Raw genomic sequence first — 10,050 nt, 5'->3', positions numbered from 1 at the left:
GCAGTAACTAAAAAGTTAATAAAAAATTACTGAAAAAATTTTTAGAGTTCTGTGAGAAGAAAATAAATGATTTTTGTCTCTTGCAGTCTATGCTATAATTGCGTAAATTGCAAAATGGTAGACTTTTCGACTCAGTTCGATTCTCTCTACCTGCTCATGATGGGTGACGAAATATGTTAAAATCATCCTGTATATGTATGTGCGCGCGCGCGCGCTATTTCGTTTCGATTGAATTATTAAAAGTTGATCATAGTTTTTTTTTTATAAATATAAAACTGTACTTATCATCTATTAATGCTCATTATCGGCCTTTAATTACGAGATTTTGTTTTACAATTTAGCGAGCTTAATTACACTATTATTATAGATTTAAAAAATTTTTTTGAATTTTAAGAAGATAAATCTATACAAAGCGAATTATTGGCTAACGAGGACTGATAAGATAAACAGCTTTCTCACGGTCATTCTCGCTATCAGTACTTAGCACTGTGATTTGATTGTAGAAACGCAACACTTTTACGTAGCGTAAACTTTTCCAAAATTTGACGTCTTAATATCTTTTGGTAATATATTTGATCGAAGACAAAGAGAGTTAATTACCCCTCCTCATTTTTTTATTTCAATAATAAGATATAGCTCTATCATAAATATGTATATATCTGTTTATTTCACAAACGTAATAATAATTTAATATGTATATCTGTTATTTGAAATCGTCGTTTGTACGATGTAAAATAGATTATGTTGTTACACATTTGTATCTATAGAATTTTTTTTTCAATAGTCTCTTTTTGAGCCTAAATAACAGATTAGCGATTAATCATCGTCTCATGTTATTCTACCCAGTGATTCTTTTTAACTCTTTCACATTGGTACAAACATTCGCACGTCGCGAATGAAAAATTTGACATCCAAGAAATATAGAGGGAATCATCTGAAAAATGTCCATAAATTTAGACTATTTATTCCATAAATTTAGACGCTCGTGTTTACAGAAAATGAACTATTAGTTGGAACGCACGTTCCAACTTGAATAGAAATATATCGAAATAAAGATAGTATATTGTGAAACAAGCAATTAAAAAGTATTTTATTGTGTCGACACACAATTACGAAAAAGTAAATTTTTCATTATTCAAATATCCAATCAAGAATTAATTATTTTTTTCGTTGTTTGTTGTAGCGTTTATTTTACATTACACAACACTGATGAATTGTTCTTGAAAAATAATGTATAGAAAATTGTTTTCACAAAGTTTAATAAGCTATGATATTGATCCGTCAAGTATAAAAGCATCGTTACTCGCTCAGATGAGTCATGATTACGAGTGTAACGTCATTCTGTTGTTAAAACGTCTCAGGAGATTGATTACAGAGTGTGCCGTTCACGGAATTGTTTTATACCTTGTTCGCCGTGAATACGTTGGTGCAACATATACTTGCACATATTACTGATAAAATATGCTTATGTAGAGCAGTATAAAATATACCGCTATATCAAGACAAAGCACAAATTATGATGAAGAGACTCGATATCCGATTACGGTGCAATTCTTTTATATCTTTTTATAGAAACATTAAATAATTTTACAAACTATTTATAACGCAACAGATATTTAGAAATAATAATAATAGTCAATGAAATCATACGATATACACCTGTTTAATTAAGAGCTTCGATATTCTGTAAAAACTAAGCATTAGTTTTCACGGTATTTTGGCATATTTTCATTACAAGCTTTGTTTTATTATTTAACGTGCGGTATTGTTACTCGTTTAATAATCGCACGGTGCACTCATTCAATTCGCTTCGATATATACGATATATACGATAAAAGCAATTAAATCATTGTACACATGTCGCTGCGGGACATATAAATGGCCATATATGAAACTCGCGATATGAATTCATTTCATTGGCGTATCTTTTGATAGTGCTGAGCGCAATTTTTCGTTTGACATAAAATGTCGCTTCATGTCGTCGTCCATTGTTACCCCACTCGATAATTAAACACAAACGTTTTCAAAATGATGCTTTTCTATCGGAAGCAAACAAGTACACATGTCATGGCATGCCCGAGAATGAAAGTTAATACTTCAGCGCATTGAATCCTTGTTGTAGTTCGGTATCGAATTATCCTATCAGACCATTCTGCTCTGCAGATTTGCTCTCAACTGTCTTTTTTTAACATCCGCTCGTCCGATCAACGAAATTATCATGGTTGTTGTCTCTCGTCGAAGCCGATTCAGCGAAATATCATCTTCGCTCGGCCTCAGCTTTCCTATCGCGTCGAGATGAATTTATTTGATGGCGCTCTTATTGAAACGGTCGACGTGACGAAACGTAACGTGAACTCTGCCTGGGGGTCGATCAGTTGGTCTCTTACTATCGTGCGTTTCTGCACCTGGCACACGACGTTTTCCTGGCTTCAATTTGCCTTCCTTTTATTCCCTGAAAAACAAAAGATAAAACAAAGAGTTAACGTTTTCATAGTATCCGAGTAGAAATTGGTCAGGTAGAAATCAGGGCCGAGTTGGGTATGCCGGATTTGACGTCGACCCTGATTCGGCTACCCAAACCCGGACCTGAGGGACGTAACGCGTTTTCATGATTTGGGCCAGATTATGTATCTGGTACTGTATCTGGTACTAATACGATAAGAAGGTTCTAATCTGGTATTGACATGGCAAGAATAAGGTAAGAATTCTAATCAATTATTGCAAATCCATGTATGTAATATACAAAGTGCCTCAATTTATGTATGATTTAGCTTTCCATGCAAAAATAACACTATATATTAATGCGTTTAAATGTGTAAATTCATTCTTGTACGCAGCATAGTGTTATTTTTTACACGAAAAACGAAATTATATATATTAAGACATTTATTTTACACACTTAGATTTGTAGTAATGATTCGAGTTTCGGATAAACTACATACATATTTTTATCCTTACATTTGTTACATTTTTTTATTCTTAAAATATTTAACACATTATACATATTAATTAAATCTTAACAATTTTAATTGCTTTTATAATCATCATTATTCATTAAAAATAACTATAATAAATAAATATCGTCATGTTTGTTCTCTCTCTTATTAGTGATATATCTAAAATAAAACTTCTGTATTATAGAGAGAAACACAGCTCAACGAGCGTTCTCACATTCCTGCAATTAATCTTTCGTTTTCACGTCTCTTCATTTTTTATATAATAACAAATATCATTTTTTTCTTATGGTTTTATGGTCGTTCTTTTGATATTTGGTCATCGACTCTGTCGATTGTTGACGCAGACGGCAGGTGCGGATCTCTTAGCGACAAAATTCGGATCACGTTTCAGCAGGTGTGGTTCAGAGGACTTTTAACGATGCGCGATTCATTCATATTTTGTTCGAGAACGAAGACGAGATAGTGAACCTTATCAGCAACTTTGAAATTACTTTCGATAAAGATTACGCCTTTAGATAGCAATTCAGTTCGAAGTTTGGTAACGTCGAAAAGCGGACGAGATAAGTCGCGCGTTGGAGAGCTATTTCCTCTTTTCGCAGTGCGTTCACGTGGCACCAGATAACAACGAACGAAGCCGGACGTCGTGCCCGTTGCTTATGTCGCTTTGTCTTAATTGCCGAGAGCGTCGCCTTTAGTCAGCGAAATTCGCCAGTTCCGGCATCTACGCGTGAGAATATTATGCACTCTCAGCTGGTGATAGAAACCGGGAGATGGGAAATTTATTAAGTGAAAGTTGTAAACTAGAATCTTACATCTTGATTGTGTTATTCGATTACAACCCCTTTGTTGCTTCTCCGAATTTTCGCAACAATGCAGCAGTGGCTTAATAAAAGAGGATAGCGAAACCTTAAACCATGTTATATTAGATAGTCGTTTTGGAAGATTTAAACTTTTACTTGAGAAGGCGAGCGATATCACGCACTTCTTTTCGCTTTCCCGCGGACGTGCTTAGAGTGGGATGGCACTGCCTTTCAGTTTCCAGACTACACTCGCATTTATTTCAGTTTGGTGACCGTAAGAGGTTTAGTGATGAATTCTTTTGTCAGCGAGCTCATCGTCGAGGGGGCGCGGGCGTCCCTCAGACTGCATGTAACGCATATTAAAATTAACTCCGCGTAAAACACAATCCCTCGTGGTATGCCCCATTCAGAGCGGCGCAGCAACGTCTTTGTGCTTGCGAGAAAGAATCTTGGATCTCTGGCGAGTGTCGGCAGGCCGATTGAATGGTGTCCGGCGTCCGCCAATAAATTAAGGACTCCTTGGACTTGGACTTGTACAATTCGAAGTATCCGGAAGGAGGTAAGTTTGAAAAATTTTTTTGATTATACAGCGAATGTTCTCCAAACAATTCGATGCGTCTCTCTTCACAAAGCATTCGTAAGACAAGAAGCAATGTATTATTATTTTAGAAAAACTAAATGTTAATCAATCGGAGAATATTGTTAATTAAATTATCATGTTGTATTTAGAGATCAAGAATATTTTTATGGCATATAACTTGCATTAATTTTTTGGACCATAAGCTTTTCTATGTTAATATTATATGATGAAAAGTTATTCTTTGTTTCATTAAATAAAACTTTACTCTTAATCATCTATTTAATTTTTTCGTATAATTTGTATAATTAAATTAATTTAGTTTTAATAAATTTTGCAATTTAATTAAATTAAGCACTAGCAATATTAGCATCATTGTTTTTATAAATCGAAAGATACTTTGGAAAAAGTTTATGTATCAGATAATTATTCACGATCAGATAATTATTATTGATTTATCCGATAAATTCTCATAATGATACAGATTGTCAATTACAAAAGAACTTTATATCATTGAGTATATGAATATACAATTAGTATTTGAATAATGCCTAAGCTTAACAGCAGAGTGAAGCAGCAAGTGAAGAGATGACGCGTGCGTTAATTGCAATAATACCGGCGACATAGTTAATTGTTAATGGCTTTGTCCATGGGACCCATGATCCACTTATCCCATTAAAACTTGTTCGCATTATCCTGACAAGTCTAGGCGATTAGCAAGCAAGTTAATCGAGGCCGCGTGCGTTATCACTTTAGCACATATAATCGCGAGAGTCCGGAAATTCCATCCTGCAGGTACTAATGTCGATGAGAACGATGGTGATGAACGAAATCGAGAAAGCTTCTATTGGGTTGTCCGGAAAGTTCGTGCCGACTAACCTATATAATTTAATAAATGTACAATATACTAAAATTTAAATCTTCTGCGTTTCAATTTTCCTTCAACATCGGCACGAACTTTCCGGACAATCCAATATATAACAATTACGAGCGAAATATTGCCGTCAATCATTCGTTGCCTCCACATGCCTATTACGTTCATGTTTTCGTTCGCGAATTATGATTGATTATGCTCGTAATTAATGTAGATAACGAGCTACGAATACGAAATATATACATACGCGTGTTTCGAGACCTGTGAAATCGATCTTGTAATTCATGTCGTTCGTTTCACATCATTTTCAAAACTCCGCCGTTGTATCGGATTAAAAGTATTGGGCTATTACGAAAATTTATGTTTTATATAAAACAGAATATCAAAATTGCGAATTTCAGTTTCAGCTTATTTTATACATTGACATTGCAGTTGATTCATTCTCATGCATTATGACATCATCACAATATATCGCGCGAAAATTACAGTATAATCCAGCAGTATAATGCATTCCTTTTCGCTCTATCTCTTTTAACAGAAAAATAGAAGAACGCAATATGCATATTGATATGCATATTGACAGATAACATTGATATTTTACTGTTATGTTCGTATATTCTATAAGTGTAAAACATAAATTTTACGATTACCTTTTACGGATACTGGTAATGCAATGGTGATAAGACCTACTATGTGAGATTTATGTAATGAAATATTGTGCACAATTGCAGATAACATAGTATCAGGTTTTGTAAGAATTTTATTAAGGTAAAATCAGATCAGTTTTTAAAATGATCAATTTTTTAAATGCAAGAAACATTCTTCTATTTTTGTTATTTTTTAATAGAGTTAAATATATTACTTCACTGAAGAGCTAACTTTAAAGTAATAATAATTATTGAAAAGATAAACTTAACAATATTATAAAAATATTATAACGTATGCATTGACCATTATTCATATAACTTTTAGGGAAACGATGGCTATGGTATTATGAAGGTTAAAGATGCAAGTAACATTTTGTAAAATGATAAAATTTATAACTTCATATATTTAATACACACACACACATATATATATATATATATATATATATATATATATATATATTATATATATTAGTTATAATAATACATAATGATATTGCAACAATAAAAAAAAATTATAATTTATAAGCTAAAGATTACTATAATTAAAAAAAGCAGTGTGTGCGTGTACGTGTGCGTTATTCAGGGCTGAGCATGTATTTGAAATATTTTTATTTAAAACAATATTTGCAATACAAACAAGGTTGGAAAAACCCGGGCTTTTTTAAAAAAACTCAACCCATTGGGTTTTATGGGGATTTTATTGAGTTTTATTGGGAGGTTCTTTAGGTTTTTTAAGGGTTTTTTTTTAAATAAATATGAAATTTTTTTCCATGTAATATTTAGTTTACGTTGTATTTATTATTTAATTACGTATTCAAATAAAATTAAAATTATAAATGAATTGTAAAAATATTATGGTGATAAATTTTTCAAATGTAAAAAAAAACACTATGTAATGAAAACTCAACAAATAAAAAATAAGAAATATCAACATTTTAATATTAATCTAGAAAATATTACAAAACTAAAAATATTACAAAAATTGTGCAAACATTTAATAAATGATTGTCAAAGTTGTGAATATAAGATACTGTACACATTTTTTTCAAAAATTGAAAAATTTTGCCAGTTGAAGATCGTTTAAAAAAAATTTATAAACAGAATCTTTTTTAACATTATAAATATTATTAATATAATTATTATAATAATATTAAATAAATATTATTATGAAAAAAAAACTTCTAACCAATGATAAAGACAACATTTTAATAATTTAATATGATAAGTACTTTAAAATAATATAGAAATTTTTTTGTACATAGAAATTGAAATTGAGCTTAATTGAGAAATATCTACGTTATTTATGAAATTTTATTATGATATTCTGCTTATATAAATACAAACACATTGTACAAATTCAAATAAAAACTGAAGTTTTCTTTCAGTCACATGTCTGAATTTTCAATATTCAGAATATTATTTGAATTTTTAGCCATAGTTGTATTCTACTCACATTTCTTTGAATTTCTAACTATAGTTGTCTGAATATTTCTTATCTTGATACCTGAATATCAGAATTGTCTGAATTTCTAACCAGTATTTTTAATTTTAGTGTCTGAATATTTAAACACTTTTATCTAAATTTCTATTTCTATTTCTAGCCTAAAATTTCATTCTAGCTAAAAATTCAGATAAAAGTATGGCAAGTCGTTTTATTTTTTAGTAGCATAAAAAAACTTTAGTCTAATGTTAAATTCTTAAAAAATAATTGTCTTAAAAAAAAATTACAATTTTTTGATAATGAATTAAAATTATATCGTAATAATATTTTCACGAATTAAAATTATGTCAAGGTATAATAATGAATTAAATGTTTAATAATGAATTAAAATTATGTCAAGGTATAATAGAAATTTTTTCGAATTATCATTATATCGTGACATAATAATAATTGTGAATTTCTATTATGTTCCGACATAATTTTAATTCATGAAATTATTATTATGTGGCAAAATAATTTTAATTTTAAGTTATTGCATAAAATTTCTGTTTTTAATATTATCAGTACCGAATAAATGGCAAATCGTTTTATTTTTTAACAGCAGAAAACTATGGCAAGTCATTTTATTTTTTAATAGCATAAAAGAAATTTAGTGTAATGTTAAATTCTTGAAAAATATCTCAAAAAAATTACGATGTTTAATAATGAATTGAAATTATGTCAAGGTATAATAGAAATTCAGAATTTTTATTATATCCTGACATAATTTTAATTCATCGAATTATTATGTCGCAACATAATAATAATCGATTTAATTCGAAGAATTAAAATTATCATAAGTATATATAATTTTAATTCATGGAAATATTATTATGTTATGACATAATTTTAATTCATTATTAAAAATCGTAATTTTTTTTAAGACTATTATTTTTTAAGAATTTAACATTAACTAAATTTCTTTTATGCTATTAAAAATTAAAACGGCTGTATACAGGGTGTACAAAAAGCCTCAGACCCTTAAATATTTTGGAAAATAAGCATTTTTGAGAAAAATATTTCAGACAAAAAGTTATAGGATTTAAAAAATCTATGATTACATCCGTTTGATATTGGCAGGCGTCGCTAAGATCAGACGGATGTGATTAGTAGATCCTTTTAAGCCCTGCAACTTTGTTCCTGAAACATTTTTCTTGAAAATGTGTATTTTTCAAGATATTTAAATTTAAGGGGTCCGAGACTTTTTGTCATACATACGTCCTGTATATATTAAAATTGGTATAATATGGTTAACATCAGTCCAGTTAGTTTAATATATCTGTATTCATTAAATATTTATAATTATTATTATTAATATTATTATTATTTATAATTATTATTATTAATATTATATTATATACATTCTTTTTATGTGTTATCGATTAAAAAATTTATTTTTCTTATACAAAATCCCAATTAAATCCAAAAAAAAAATTCATAAATTTCGAGTTTTTTGAAGTGGGTAAAATGGTCAACCTTGAATACAAATGTATTTAAAATCGAAAGATTGAAAATCTTTTTGTATTTTATAATTTTGGTAATAAGATTTACTGTTAGTGTTTGAAATATAAAATATTTTTATGTGTTCTACTGAAATGTAAAATATAATTGTCTTACAAATACTGTTTTTCAAATAAAAATATTTCAATATAATATATTATAGAACCGTATATGTGTGATAACACAAACTATAGAAATCAAAGTCTTAAACGGTCTAGTTGGATTTTAAATGCTTGTATGATTCTTGTGTGAATTTATATACTATGTATGTAGTCCTCAGAAACGCGCACTGAAATGATTTTTCGGTCTTGAAAATGCTAACTTTACTAAACTGCCGCAGTAATATCACGAGTTAAATTAGCTTAACAAATTTTTGATACTTATTCGCATCTTCGAAACGGTCTTAATAATCTACATTATTTTATTATATTGACATTATTTTAATATATTGACTAACATATTAAAATCTGTAAATAATTAATTCTTATTGCGAAAAATGTTACCTCGATATTTAAAATGCTTACTTAGCTGTTTTTATTACGTAAGTATCGTTCATGATAGCTTAACTATAATTTATTCACTATAAAAGTTTTTAGTGGACAATTGTGCAGGCTCGAAAATAAAAATAATATTCATAACATTGTTATTTCGAATAATGTATATGCACATAAACACTATAAATATCTTTATTTTCGAGAATGACTACAAAAATACACTATTTGGCAATTAAAGAAAATAATCTGCAGCCATGTTTTCTTGGCCATAATATTCGAGTTTTTATCTTATGCTAATTTTCATATTATCATTAGAATGATCTGTGAAATCAATATTGCAAAAAATTTTTTTTAAATAATACAAGAGACGAACATTATTTATACTAAAAGTACGAAATACATTCTTATTAAAATACAATCCATCATTAAAAAAAAATGGTTACAATTACTAGAAAAGTTATGTTTAATTAATTACATTGGACAGCCATTCTACGCTAATAGCTCAACAATCTCGTTTTTATGAGATTCTAAACTACATGGATTTTAGTTGTGATGAATTTACATGATGAAGTAACGTTACCGTATAAAGTATAGTGCGAAATATAGTGCGAAAACACTGAGGAAGAACACGAAGGAAAGCTTTGAAGCTCCCTTGTTTTACAAAAGCACTTGATTTAAGCAGCTTATGAATGTCGCATTTTCTCTCTTTGATAACAGA

This window comes from Atta cephalotes, assembly GCF_000143395.1.
Source record: "Atta cephalotes unplaced genomic scaffold scaffold00045, whole genome shotgun sequence".
Lineage (NCBI taxonomy): Eukaryota > Metazoa > Arthropoda > Insecta > Hymenoptera > Formicidae > Atta > Atta cephalotes.
The sequence above is the reverse complement of the archived record's forward strand: the minus strand, read 5'-3'. Positions refer to the sequence as shown.